Raw genomic sequence first — 14044 nt, forward strand, 5'->3', positions numbered from 1 at the left:
AACCCATTCTACTGGTTGAAGATCTCCCAATTAGTAGTGCATGTACCCCTGGGCTAAAGGAACCCCAAAGCCCCATAGGGATTAGTACTACATCTGTGGAAGTTATGATGACTGACTCTCGGTTGGATAAATCCAACCCGGCGCTGGCTGAGGTGGAGGGGCACAAATCATAAGCCTGTTCTTGTGAGTCGCATTTATTTGCTCTACTGGGGTGCACGACAATGCCCCTCACTCCCAGTTTCCCCGCTGCGAGGAGGTTTTTGGCCCCCTCCTCCCATTTGAGTACTTGTGGGATGCTGCTGCAGAGGGTCTCCTTGGGCAATCTTTTTGAAAGTGGTCGGGGCACCACACCTAAAGCAACCGCTTTTGGGTCTGGCTCCTTCCTGTACTCTTAGCTGGGCGCTTAGGGCTGTAGCTAAGGAGGCAGAGGTGTTCCATGGAGCCAACCCCTTGGCAGGCTTGAACCAACTCAGCAATGATACAGCTCTCCCTTTTAGGAAAGGCCTGCAAAGCTCTTTTACAGTCGGGGGTCGCATTCTCAAAAGCCAGTTACCTATAAAGCATCTCTCTGGCTTCATCATGCTCAACCTGCCTGTTTAAAGCAGATTGCAGCCGAATCTAGGAATTGTGAGTATGGTTCAGTAGAAACTTGTAATACCTTCGTGAATGACAGGTTGCTATCCTGGTCTGTAGTGGATAATTTCCTCATGGCTCTCAGGGCTTGTTTGGCTATTACTTCATATATTTCTCTGGGATAACTGGACTGGGAATCTACTGTGCTGTAATTCCCCTCCCCTGTTAGTTGGTGTGTTGTTATGCCTGCTTGCGGGTTGTAAGCGTACACAGTGATATTCTCCCAATAATCTGTTTACCAGATGCTGTACTGAATGTCAGTAAGAACTACTTTCAGTAAGGTCTTCCAATCATGAGGTGTAAAAACATAGGTGGAACTCAGCGTCTTCAAATACGCAGAAGTATTGTTTGAGGACACACCAGTTTCCCTTACCAATTGCCTCAATTCCTTTGTCACCTCATATGGCAGAGGCTGGAATTGAGGGGGCTGACATTGGCAAAAAACAACTGGGCATGCATGTATAACCTGCAAGTCTCCCACCCGAGACGCCTCCTCCCAACACTGTTCCCACCTGTCAACCGATTTTCCCCCACTTGCACGCTCGCTCCCTCCTGGTAGAAGCATCCCTGGTCCCTCCTCCTCATCCTCCCATGCCTCCCCGCCGTGGCCCCAGTAAACCCGGTTCCCTGTGGGGGTTGGTGGTGGATGATGGACGTGACGTGGGGGAGAGGCCCTCCCCTCCCCCCACCATGCCTACGGCTGGAGTGGGGCAGGGCTGGGGCCGGAAGAGACGGGTCGACTTCCGGTCCGTTTGGCGCGCAAGATAGTGGTGCCCATGCCAGTGCACGTGGTCACTCTTCATCTACAGCAAGAGGTGGCAAATAGGCTGGGTTCCCCTCCTCATCACTGCAACGGGGCCCCCTATGCTGACCCCATCAGCTGGGATCCCATGTTAAAGGCTCCGTTCCCTTTCCGCGACCTGTGTTCCCGTGGCTACAGGTGCCTGACCTGTAACTTAACTTGCAAGTGTTTCCCTCCCCTCACGGTAAACCCCATGCATTTGTGTATCTGCGTGTGGGATTTGGGCTGCGACCAGCAGCACGGGTGGGGGTTTGTGTGTTAGTGGGGAATGACTGTACCGTTCACTCGTGGGCTCTGTGCAAGGCAGACGTGATTTGCCAGGCTGGAATGGCATTATTAGCTCAGGAGTCTCCTGCCTGAGCTTTCAGTCTCATGAGGTTTCTGATTTTGTCCCATATTTCTAAGTGTAGGGCTTCTACAACAGCAGCTCTGGCACTACCGTTTTAATAAATTGTACAAGCTCTGTTAATTCAGCCCTTGTGGTTTGTATGTGATAAGGTCTCAGTAGGATAGCCAAGGCATCTGGGATTTGGCAGCCTGGGGGGGAAAATGGGGTCAGGAGGGGAGAGACCTCCCCAAACCCACCCAGGGAGATCCCAGTCCCACCTGGGACCCCCCAAACACACCCAAAACCCACCAGAACCCCCCATTAACAGTCCGAGGAACCCACCCAGAACTCCCAAAAACCGCCTAAAAATCCTCCTGAAAAAAAACCACAAAAGTGTGTCTGGCCTTAAACTTTTAATTTGTTTTTCTAACAAATGGACATGGCCTAGAACTTGTCCATCATCCATTGTCTCTTTCACCGATTCAGTCTCCTGCCAATAATTTCTCCCCACTGCTGCGTGGGCTCCTTTGTCAAGCAATAGAACTTGTTGGGTAACAGGCCCAGTCCTTATTCATATTTTTCATGGGGATCTGCATGAGGGGATTGAGTCTTCCCTGAGCAAATTGGGAGATGACAGCATGTTAGCTTGCAATGTCGATGTGCTGGAGGGTAAGAATGCTGTGCAGAGGGACCTGGACAGACTGGATCTCTGGGCAGAGACCACAGGCATGAGGTTCAAGAGTGCCTTTGGTGCCTCTGGCCACAATAACCCCCTGCAGCTCCAGGCCGGGGGCAGAAGAGCTGCAAAAGGTCTCTGTGGGAAAGGCCCTGAGGGTAGTGGTCGACAGAGGTTGAACCTGAGCCAGCGGGTGCCCAGGTGGGCAAGAAGGCCAACAGCAGGCTGGCCTGTATCAGAAATAGTGTGGCCAGCAGGAGCAGGACAGTGATTCTTCTGCTGGACTGGGCACTAGTGAGGTCACATCTGGAGTGCCATCTGGAGTGCCGTGTCCAGTTCTGGGCCCCTCAATTCAGGAAGAACATTGAGGGGCTGGAGTGGGTGGAGAGCAGGGCAATGGAGTTGGGCAAGGGTCTGGAGTGCATGGCCTGTGAGGAGCAGCTGAGGGAGCTGGGCTTCTCCAACCTGGAGAAGAGGAGGCTCAGGGCTGACCTTCTCCCTGTCCACAACTTCCTGACAGGAGGGTGGAGCCAGGTGGGGGGGTCAACCTCTTCTCCCAGGCAACAGGCAATAGGACAAGAGGACATGAGGACCTGCCTGTCAGGGGATGTTTGTCACGGAGAGGAGCAGGACTTTTTGGGCAGAAACAGGGACTAGGTATTGAAATGGGCTGCCCAGGGAGGCGGTGGAGTCACTGTCCCCAGAGGTGTTTAAACAAAGACTGGCCATGGCACTTAGTGCTGTGGTCTGCTTGACGTGCTGGGGATGGGGCGTAGGCTGGACGCCAGTTGATTTCCGAAGTCTCTGTCAACCTCACGGACTCTGGGCTTGTGTGCCATCCCAGCCTTTGGGGACAGTGTACTCAGAGGTTCTGTCCTTGCCTTGCCCTGCCCATCTCCTAGCTGCCAGGTAAGGGCCTTGTGACATCACAGCCTTTGTGGAACAGCGTGGTAGCTGAAAACTGTTAGCACTCTGTCCCTGTGCACAGAACCTGGGCAGAAGTCAGCTGGCAGGGATGACCAGAGACTGTGCAGAGGTCCCGCAAGCTCCTCAGGCTCTCTGTGCTCCTGCTCTTGCCTGGCCCACTCGACCCTTGCAGCTGTGCCACAGGTGCCATTGCTGAGAACCGGGGTTTGCCTTGGATGACCCCTTGCCAGAAAAGGCAGGAGAGGCTGGAGAGAGGGGAAGGAGGGGGGTCAGGCCGCTGGGATGGTGCTGGTGGGCCGTGAGCCCGAAGCCAGCAAGGCCTTGGGCCAACACGGTGTCAGGCGAGGACTGAGAGCCCCCAGGGAGAAGGAAAGCTGGGCAGGCCCCAAGGCTCCTGGGCCTCTTCCTTGCCAGCCCTTTGGCCAAGGCCCCGAGGCAGAGGTGGGGCTCAGCCCCTGCACAGCAATGGGGCACAGGCTGAGCCCCAGGGTCACCAGACCCAGGCGGCCTGAGCTCTTCTTCCTGCAGTGTCTGCCTGGGGCAGCCCAGCCAGGCCTGAGTCTCTCCAGGAGAGGCCAAGCTCAGCCAAAGAGGGCTCAGCCCTCTGAGGCTGCACTCACTCCGAAGGGAACAAAGGGCTCTGAGCCAGAGAGGGGATGAGAGACAGGTACAGGCTTGGGAATTGCCGGGAGGGCTTTTGAGATGAATACAAGGGAAAGGGATGTCTGTATCAGGGTTTAATTACACTGATACTTTTGGTCTGTGTTTGGCCCAGCCACCTGTGAGAGTTTATGGTTTTCCTGCCAAGTTATGAGAAAACAAGCACTGATAATCGTGAACTTTGTCCTTGAAGAGAGCTTCTTGTATAAGCTATATTTAATTGCTGTTTTATGATTGGCTCATCATCCTCCAAGGTCACTTGAAAGAGAAATTGAAGACTAGGATGATGAAGTAAACCCCTAGACTCTCCCCCTGGAAAAGACCCTCCCCCAGGTGCAGTAGGCAGGCGCAGGGAAAGCCATGCATGAGCAGAAGAGATAGTACTTGCATAACGGAGGGAGGGACTGAAGACCTCTAGCTGGGCGGTGCTGTCCACACCTGCTTAGGTAGAGGTCATTCAGTTAATTGTATAAAAAGCAGATAGCTCTTTTTGGAGGAGAGCAAGCTTCACATCAAGGACAACATTGCCTTTTGCCGGGACGCCTGCTATTTTTGTGAGCCTGCCGACTCTCTCCAGGAATACAGCTTCTGCTATGGGTAATTCTAGGCATTCTGTGTTGGTAAGAAACACCTGGGTAATTGGGGGAGTCATACCCAGGGCTTATTTTCCTCCTCCTTCTCTCTTCCGGGTTTGTTCATTTTGTTGGCCACCTCTTGGTAATAAATATCAGTGCCTGTCAAGCTTTCAACGGTGTCATGGTTTCGGTTTCAGTATCCTTTGAACTCTCCCTATCACAGATGTCTAAGAACAAGTCCTTTAGAAGAGGGAAGCAGAGAGGTTTAGTGTTGACCCCAGCATTAGGGTGTGCAAGGCAGAGCGGAGAATATCCCCTACGAAAGAATCTTGTTCATCCGTCTTTGCAGTTCTGACAGGCACTTCTTGTCAGAGGTCATTCTGTAAGCATCTTTTTGTTCTTTCTTTCAACATGGGTTGCAAGCTGTGGGGTGGGCTATCAGCACTGGAGGATAGACGCGCAAGGGGAGCATTTTCCTGCCAGTCTGAATCAGATGTTACTTCTGGTGGGCTGTCTTTTTGGTGAATCTAAGCATATCCCTTGCAATTGTTTTTTTTCCTGGTGGTACGCAACCTGAGAAGCATCAGCAGAACGGGAAGGAGGTCCTTGCAGTAAGAGGTCAGTGTTGTGGTGGGGGAAAAACAGTTTTCTCCCTGAAGTTCTAAAATGGTAAATCCCCAGGGGATGGTGACACTTGAGGTCTGAGCCAATGAGTGCTTTTGCAAAATATAAACATATCACACTTAGACCGGAAGAGAAGGTGATGTTGTTGAAAGTAGTTGTAGTTGTTGTAGAAGAAGTAGCCATATTGTAGAGCCACGAGGAGAAGGGGCAAGAGCCCCCCTGGGGGGCCACGGCCTCCCAGCCCCCGGCTGGGGTCACAGAAACTCGGAAACAGTGTTAAACTGGACTGAGGTCTGTGACTGAGAAGCTAAAGAAGTTTCCTCCACTGTAAGAAGGAGACAGAGCAGCAGCAGAGACAGCAGTGGACGGAGAAAGTGGCAGAGAGCCAGAAGATAAGAGAGAAGCAGCAGAGGTATTGAAACCAAGGTGTTATAGATTAGGAAATCAGGGGAATTTTTCTTCCCCTGCCCTCACTCCAAGGGAAAGAAACGGAGTGAGCAGGGGGAAGGGAGGTCATTAGCATTACAAAAGATGTAGCCAACCTAGGATAATGGACTATTTGGAGAAAGAGGGGGGCTGGGCACTGGTGGGAAAGGTGAGAGGCAGAGTGCTGTGGCTGGCTCCCTGGGTGCAGACAGGCATTTTGTTGGGGAGGGGGACCGGAGGTCTAGCTTGGTTTTTTGGCTGTTAATCCTGGGAGTTCGACCTCTCATCCTGCTGGCTTCGACCTGCCTGACTGTCCCGCCCGCCGGAGCTGCTGTGTTTCATCGGAGAGTTCTGCTTGCCCGCGGGAGAGGAGGAGGAGTTTTTTGAGACACCACCGCCTGAGACTGCAGTGAGTCCTCGCCACTTGAGACAGCAGTGCGTTCCCGTGGGAGTGTGCTGCCTGCCTTCCTTTTCATCCCCACGGAGGCGACGACCCTCCATCTCCTCGGCTTCCCCACGCGGTCCGGGACCGCTCTCTCCGGTCCCCTCTTCCCGCGGGTGACTGACGGAGCCCACAGCGCCCCCTGCCGACCACGGCCGGGTACTGCAGGTCCTGCAGCTCCAGCTGCTCAACAGCGCCCCCTGCAGACCGCAATTAGGACTGTGCTAAAGGACAGAGGAGTATTCTTTTAGACTTGTTGTGGTTGTTGTTGCTGGTGTTGTTTTGTGTTACTGTTTTTTTTCTTTTTTTTTGCCAACATTCATATATTTCTTAATAAAGGGTTGTTATTTCTTCTGTTTTTTCCACATTTTCCTCGAGTAAGCCCCTTAATTTGACATTACAATTGCAGAGAGAGAGGAGTTGGGTCTACCTCACAACTCATCCTCTTTAGCAAACAGTCTAGTCTCTTCAGACTGAGACATTTTTGGCGCCCAACGTGGGGCCTGGAAAGAGGAAAGGTGGAAAAAGAATAACTACCCTTTGTGTGAGTTACACGCATTTTGAACCCCTTGTGTGATTGACACGCGTTTTGAACTTGTAGGCACCATGATGTTAGGGGTTGCTGCTTTCCTCTGGCATATAACCATGCCAAGATACCTGTCCCACCTGTCAACGTGTTTCAGTTCGGATACTAGTACTCTCATTGCGATAAGTACCTTTGAGTTTGTGCATTGGGTATATGACACGGCAAACTCAGCACCTGTGGTTTTCATCCGGAATATGTCCCCAAGGATGCACTACTGCTCTAGCCTAAGCTGCTTCCTCTGGGGTTTTAAGGATAATAGTACCCATTCTTACGGGGACACACAGGGGAATGCATGCGCCCAACCCTTTATTCAGTTCCCTTTTGGATACAACACAATGGCCTCTGGGAAGTTTAAATCATTTTTAGATGTCAGAGACATTTCAATTGTTAGGCTTTTCATCCTAAATTGTGCCACTATAGTATACCTGATATACCAAGCCAAGGCCAAGAATTACCGAGAAGACGTTCAGGAGCCTGGCCCAGGGGTGGAAAACCTCGAGTGGCGTGGGTTATGGGAGGACATGGGTAAATTCCTAGAAAGTTGCTCAGCTCCCATGACATGGAAGCTTACCCTTGAACAACTCCTGAACCCTATAAAAATAATGAAAGCTGTGAGGGAGAAGGGTCATGATGGATCCATGGAGAAGCAGTTGGTAACTGCATGCGGGGCCTTGGCCATTGCCTACAGGAAGTTGATTGGTATGGTGCAGCATCTCCAGGGGAAAGGAAAAGATGAGAACAAGATGCCTGATACCAAGGTGACTCAAGATAAGGCCAAAACTAAGGGGGAGACTAAGCCAACGGAGGTTGCCCCTATCCAAAGGAAGAAATATAAAGCCAAATCAGCTCGCCCAGTTGATGATGATGGAGGGGCAGGGTCCTCACAAGCGGCTGCTCCAGAGCCAGAAATCATCACTGAGTCTTTATCGTATAATAACCTCCGGAATTTACGGACAGACGTTACTCGTCGTCCGAGTGAGCCCGTTCTGGCTTGGATGATCCGAGTTTGGGACTCTACAGGTGATGCAGTAAATCTTGATGGCGGTGAGGCGAGGTTCCTGAGATCTATTGCCCAAGATGCGGGTATTGAGGAGGTGTTTGTGAGGGAATCGAAGCCCCTGTCTCTCTGGGCATGGCTTTTAGACAGTGTGAGGGAGAGGTTCATTTACAGAGATTCCTTGCAGGCAGATCATTACACCAAGAGCTGGAAGACCATGGAAGAAGGAATCCTACGGCTGAGAGAAATGGCACTGCTGGAAGTATTGTTTGGAGGGAATGGGCAACCTACCAACGATCCTGACAAGGTTAAGTGTACACCACAGATGTGGTGGAGCTTCACACGTATGGGGCCGTCTGCACACAAAGGTTACCTGACATCATTGCAGGCTGGAGAGAAGCGGGAGCCAGTGATGTCTGTAATAAATAAACTTCAGTTGTACAACAGTATGATCGAAGGACCGATACAGGCCTGCATCTCCTCTGTAGAGACAATGATTAATGAGCTCAAGGAATTAACTACAGGGTTGAAAGAGTGTATTGAGGGAAACAACTTCCATATGGCCCCAGTGAGAACCAGACGTCCCCCAGCTAGAGAGAACGGACAGACCTCACGAACTGAATTGTGGTACTTCTTAACTGACCATGGAGAAGACATGAGACAGTGGGACAGGAAACCTACCCAGGCCCTAGCAGCCCGAGTACAGGAGTTGAAAGAGAAAGGAAAAGGGAAGTCTGCAAAAGTGAGTGCCGTACCAGTATCCTGCGGGCAGGGATCTGACTCGCTAGAGAGCACCTCCCGTCGACATTCACAAGAGGAAAACGATGACTGGCAGGATGAAGACGAGTGTTAGAGGGGCCCTGCCTCTAACCAGGTAGAGGCACGGGACAACTGTGTCTATTGGACTGTGTGGATCAGATGGCCTGGCACGTCAGACCCACAGAAATATCGGGCTTTGGTTGATACTGGCACTCAGTGTACGTTAATGCCCTCAGGACATGTGGGACCAGAGACTATTACCATTTCTGGGGCGACTGGAGGATCTCAAGAGTTGACCATGGTGGAAGCTGAGATGAGCTTGACCGGGAAAGACTGGCAGAAACACCCCATTGCGACTGGTCCAGATGCCCCATGTATCCTGGGCATTGACTATCTTAAGAACAGGTACTTCAAGGACCCCAAGGGACATAGATGGGCTTTTGGAATAGCTGCTGTGGAGACAGAGGCGGCTAAACAGTTGAACTTGTTGCCCGGCCTCTCGGAGAGCCCTTCAGTCGTAGGGTTGCTGAAAGTAGAGGAACAGCAAGTGCCAATCGCCACCACAATAGTGCATCGCCGGCAGTACCGGACGAACCGAGACTCTGTGATCCCCATCCACAAGATGATCTGTGAGCTGGAGAGCCAAGGGGTGATCAGCAAGACCCATTCACCTTTCAACAGTCCCATCTGGCCTGTGCGTAAGTCTAACGGAGAATGGAGACTGACTGTGGACTATCGGGGACTGAATGAAGTCACCCCACCGCTGAGCGCTGCTGTTCCAGACATGTTGGAGCTCCAGTATGAGCTGGAGTCCAAGACAGCGAAGTGGTATGCCACTATTGACATCACAAACGCATTCTTCTCCATTCCCTTAGCAGCAGAGTGTAGGCCACAGTTCGCTTTCACCTGGAGGGGTGTGCAGTACACTTGGAACCGACTGCCCCAGGGGTGGAAACATAGCCCCACCATCTGCCATGGACTGATCCAAGCCACATTAGAGAAGGGTGAGGCTCCAGAACACCTGCAATACATTGATGACATCATCATATGGGGGGACACGGCAGAGGAGGTTTCCAAGAAAGGAAAGGAAATCATTCAGATCCTCCTGGGAGCCGATTTCGCCATAAAGAAGAGTAAAGTTAAGGGACCTGCCCAAGAAATCCAGTTCCTGGGGGTGAAATGGCAAGATGGGCGTCGTCAGATCCCGACAGAAGTCATCGATAAGATCACAACCACGGCCCCACCAACCATCAAGAAGGAAACGCGAGCTTTTCTGGGTGCCATAGGTTTTTGGAGGATGCATATCCCGGAGTACAGTCAAATCGTAAGCCCTTTCTATCTGGTTACCCGAAAAAAGAATGATTTCCAGTGGGGCCCTGAACAGCATCAGGCATTTGAACAGATTAAATGAGAGATTGCACATGCTGTAGCCCTCGGGCCAGTCAGGACGGGGACAGATGTGAAAAATGTACTCTATTCTGCAGCTGGGAATAAAGGTCTCTCCTGGAGCCTCTGGCAAAAGGTGCCTGGTGAGACTCGAGGCCGCCCACTTGGGTTCTGGAGCCGAAGCTACAGGGGATCTGAAACCAACTACACTCAACAGAGAAGGAGATCCTAGCAGCTTATGAAGGAGTACAAGCTGCCTCCGAGGTGATTGGCACAGAAGAACAGCTGCTCTTGGCACCTCGACTACCAGTGCTGAACTGGATGTTTAAGGGAAAGGTGCCCACTACACATCATACCACTGATGCTACATGGAGTAAGTGGATTGCTCTGCTCACACAGCGTGCCCGTATTGGAAATCTGAATCGCCCTGGGATCCTAGAAGTCATCACAAATTGGCCGGAAGGTGAGAGCTTTGGTCTAGCAGATGAGGAAGCAGAAGAGTAGGCGGTACGGGCTGAGGAAGCTCCAGAATTCGATAAACTACCGAAAGAAGAAGCACGTTATGCCCTCTTCACTGACGGTTCCTGTCACCTTGTAGGAATGAAGCGCAAATGGAAAACAGCTGTATGGAGCCCCGCCTGACAAGTTTCAGAAGCTACTGAAGGGGAAGGAGAATCAAGTCAATTCACAGAGCTCAAAGCTGTCCAGCTGGCATTGGACATTGCTGAACGGGAGAAGTGGCCAAAGCTTTATATCTACACTGACTCGTGGATGGTAGCCAATGCTCTGTGGGGATGGTTGGACAGATGGAAGAAGGCCAATTGGAAACGCTGGGGAAAACCCATCTGGGCTGCTGATACGTGGCAAGACGTTGCTACCCGAACAGAGAAGCTCACTGTGAGGGTCCACCACGTAGACACCCATGTGCGCAAAGGCCGAACCAATGAGGAGCATCGCAACAATGAACAGGCAGACCGAGCTGCACGAGTCAAGGTGTCACAGGTGGACTTGGACTGGCAGCACAAAGGAGAGTTGTTCCTAGCACGGTGGGCCCATGATGCCTCAGACCATCAGGGCAGAGATGCCACCCATAGATGGGCACGAGACCGAGGGGTGGACTTAACCAAGGACATTATTTCCCAGGTTATCCATGACTGTGAGACCTGCGCTACCATTAAACAGGCTAAGAGACTCAAGCCCCTATGGTATGGTGGACGTTGGAGTAAGTACAGGTATGGGGAGGCCTGGCAAGTTGATTACATCACACTGTCACAAACCCGCCAAGGTAAGCGCTATGTGCTTACTATGGTGGAAGCCACCACTGGATGGCTGGAGACGTACCCGGTGCCTCACGCTACTGCCCGAAATACCATCCTGGGCCTTGAAAAGCAAGTCCTGTGGCGACATGGTACCCCAGAGCGTATTGAATCAGATAACGGAACTCACTTCAAAAACAGCTTAGTTGCCACCTGGGCAGAGGAGCATGGCATCAAGTGGGTGTACCACATCCCATACCACGCAGCAGCCGCAGGGAAAGTTGAACGACATAATGGACTGTTGAAAACCACCCTGAAGGCGTTGGGTGGAGGGACAGACAAGAACTGGGACTAGCATCTAGCAAAGGCTACATGGTTAGTTAACACCAGAGGTTCCATCAACCGAGCCGACCCTGCCCAGTCAGAGTCCCTCCACACCGTGGATGGAGATAAGGTCCCCGTGATCCATGCGAGGGCTGTGTTAGGGAAAAAGGTTTGGGTTGACCCTACTCCGAGCAAAGACAAACCCATTCGTGGGATTGTTTTTGCCCAAGGGCCCGGCTGCACCTGGTGGGTGATGCAGGAAGATGGAGAAACCCGGTGCATACCTCAGGGAAACCTTACTCCGGGATGAACTGGCTGTAACTGTATACTTGTATCTGTATGTAACCCTGTACCTGTCTCTGTATTTGTATCTACCTATTAGTGGATGTGTACATAGTTGGAATACTGCATGTACGTATGAGGATCAAAGATTTAACCTGATAAAGTGTGGTAGCATGGGAAAGAAAAATTAGGGGTGGATAATGTTATAGATTAGGAAATCAGGGGAATTTTTCTTCCCCTACCCTCACTCCAAGGGAAAGAAACGGAGTGAGCAGGGGGAAGGGAGGTCATTAGCATTACAAAAGATGTAACCAACCTAGGATAATGGACTATTTGGAGAAAGAGGAGAGGTAGGCGGGGGGCTGGGCGCTGGTGGGAAAGGTGAGAGGCAGAGTGCTGTGGCTGGCTCCCTGGGTGCAGACAGGCATTTTGTTGGGGAGGGGGACCGGAGGTCTAGCCTGGTTTTTTGGCTGTTAATCCTGGGAGTTCGACCTCTCGTCCTGCTGGCTTCGACCTACCTGACTGTCCCGCCCGCTGGAGCTGCTGTGTTTCATCGGAGAGTTCTGTTTGCCCGCGGGAGAGGAGGAGGAGTTTTTTGAGACACCACCGCCTGAGACTGCAGTGAGTCCTCGCCACTTGAGACAGCAGTGAGTTCCCGTGGGAGTGTGCTGCCTGCCTTCCTTTTCGTCCCCACGGAGGCGAGGACCCTCCATCTCCTCGGCTTCCCCACGCGGTCCGGGACCGCTCTCTCCGGTCCCCTCTTCCCGCGGGTGACTGACGGAGCCCACAGCGCCCCCTGCCGACCGTGACCGGGTACTGCAGGCCCTGCAGCTTCAGCGGCCCAACAGCGCCCCCTGCCGACCGTTACCAGGTACTGCAGGCCCTGCAGCTCCAGCGGTCCTACAGCGCCCCCTGCCGACCACGACCAGGTACTGCAGGTCCTGCAGCTCCAGCGATCCCACAGCGCCCCCTGCCGACCGCAATTAGGACTGTGCTAAAGGACAGAGGAGTATTCTTTTAGACTTGTTGTTGTGGTTGTTGTTGCTGGTGTTGTTTTGTTTTGTGTTACTGTTTTTTTTTCTTTTTTTTGCCAACATTCATATATTTCTTAATAAAGGGTTGTTATTTCTTCTGTTTTTTCCACATTTTCCTCGAGTAAAGCCCCTTAATTTGACATTACAATTGCAGAGAGAGAGGAGTTGGGTCTACCTCACAACTCATCCTCTTTAGCAAACAGTCTAGTCTCTTCAGACTGAGACACAAGGAAAGAGAGACACAGAGTTGTCTGAAGAGAAAGAGAGCCAGCAGCAGAGAGAGCAGAACTAAGCTCTACAGAGACAGAGTTTTGGGATAAGAACGGAATCAAAACCCCCCAAACTCCTTGGAGACCCCTCCTAAAGAGAGGAGGATGACGGACTTTTAGTCTTGGAGTGCTACAGCACTGCAGAAAGGAACTGAAAAGCTCAGAGAAGGAATGCGGAGGGGGTGACCTTGGCCTCCCCGCTGCTTGAGACAGAGCACAGAGTTCTGCAAAGGGGGTTTGAATCCCCTGACAATACGGACCGTCACGAAGACCCCTGAGCTTCGTTGATATGACTGTGGTGACGCGACTGTTGTCCAGGTGAACGCAGCCCACGGATGAGAAGACCCTCGCTTGGAGATGAAGGGTTGAGAGGGGCTTGGATACTCCCCTCGTGTGTACTGGCAGAGATCCAGCTAAAGCTGCTGCATGAGAGAGAGTGAGAGAACCCGCTGCCCTAGAGACATTATTGCTCTGAGAGTGGAAAGGATCTTTTCCTTCTTCCCTCCTGGACTCTTATTTGGAAGGGAGAAGAGATTTGATCCATTGTAAATACTGTTTTGTCATGGTAAAGATAGCTGAGATTGTGTGTGTAATGTATTGTAATATTTATTTGTACAGTCATTGTAATATATAATCCCTTCCCCCCATTCTGAGTCTCGTGTGGTGTCTGGAAAACTGATCTCACACTGGGTTGAGATGTGGGAGGGGGGCTGGGACTAGAGAATTGGATTTTGGGGTTCTCAAACCATGACAAGTGTGAAGGAACCTGAGAGGGGAACTTTGGTCAGAATGTTTCACTCAGTCAGTATGTGCCTTTGCCTTTGTGATTTTTTTTGCAGTGGCTGTCTGTATTCCCAGTGGAGCAGAGCCACAAAATGTCATAGTGCAGTCCAACCCCTGTACCACAGGCCCCTGTGTGATGTCGTGACCTATCCTCTCCATTCCAGAATGGCCCCAGGAAACCAAAGAACACATATAACACTCGCCCACATTGACGCCTTTCCTGTGTTCCTTGGACCCCTTTGTGATGTCACGGCCTATCTTCTCCATTCCGGAAT

The 14044-nt window shown here is 51.7% G+C and overlaps 1 long non-coding RNA gene across 1 annotated transcript; it reads left to right on the forward strand.

The window, feature by feature from the left end:
- Window positions 1-5826: 5826 nt before the first annotated feature.
- LOC127464067 (uncharacterized) lies at window positions 5827-12817 on the forward strand. The gene is made up of 2 exons (XR_007901135.1): window positions 5827-6252; window positions 12555-12817. It is a non-coding gene; the product is annotated as an uncharacterized LOC127464067 (long non-coding RNA).
- Window positions 12818-14044: the final 1227 nt, after the last annotated feature.

Source organism: Manacus candei, unplaced genomic scaffold, assembly GCF_025592945.1.
Source record: "Manacus candei isolate 608988 ecotype Guabito, Panama unplaced genomic scaffold, ASM2559294v1 h1tg000189l, whole genome shotgun sequence".
NCBI classification, from domain to species: Eukaryota; Metazoa; Chordata; class Aves; order Passeriformes; family Pipridae; genus Manacus; species Manacus candei.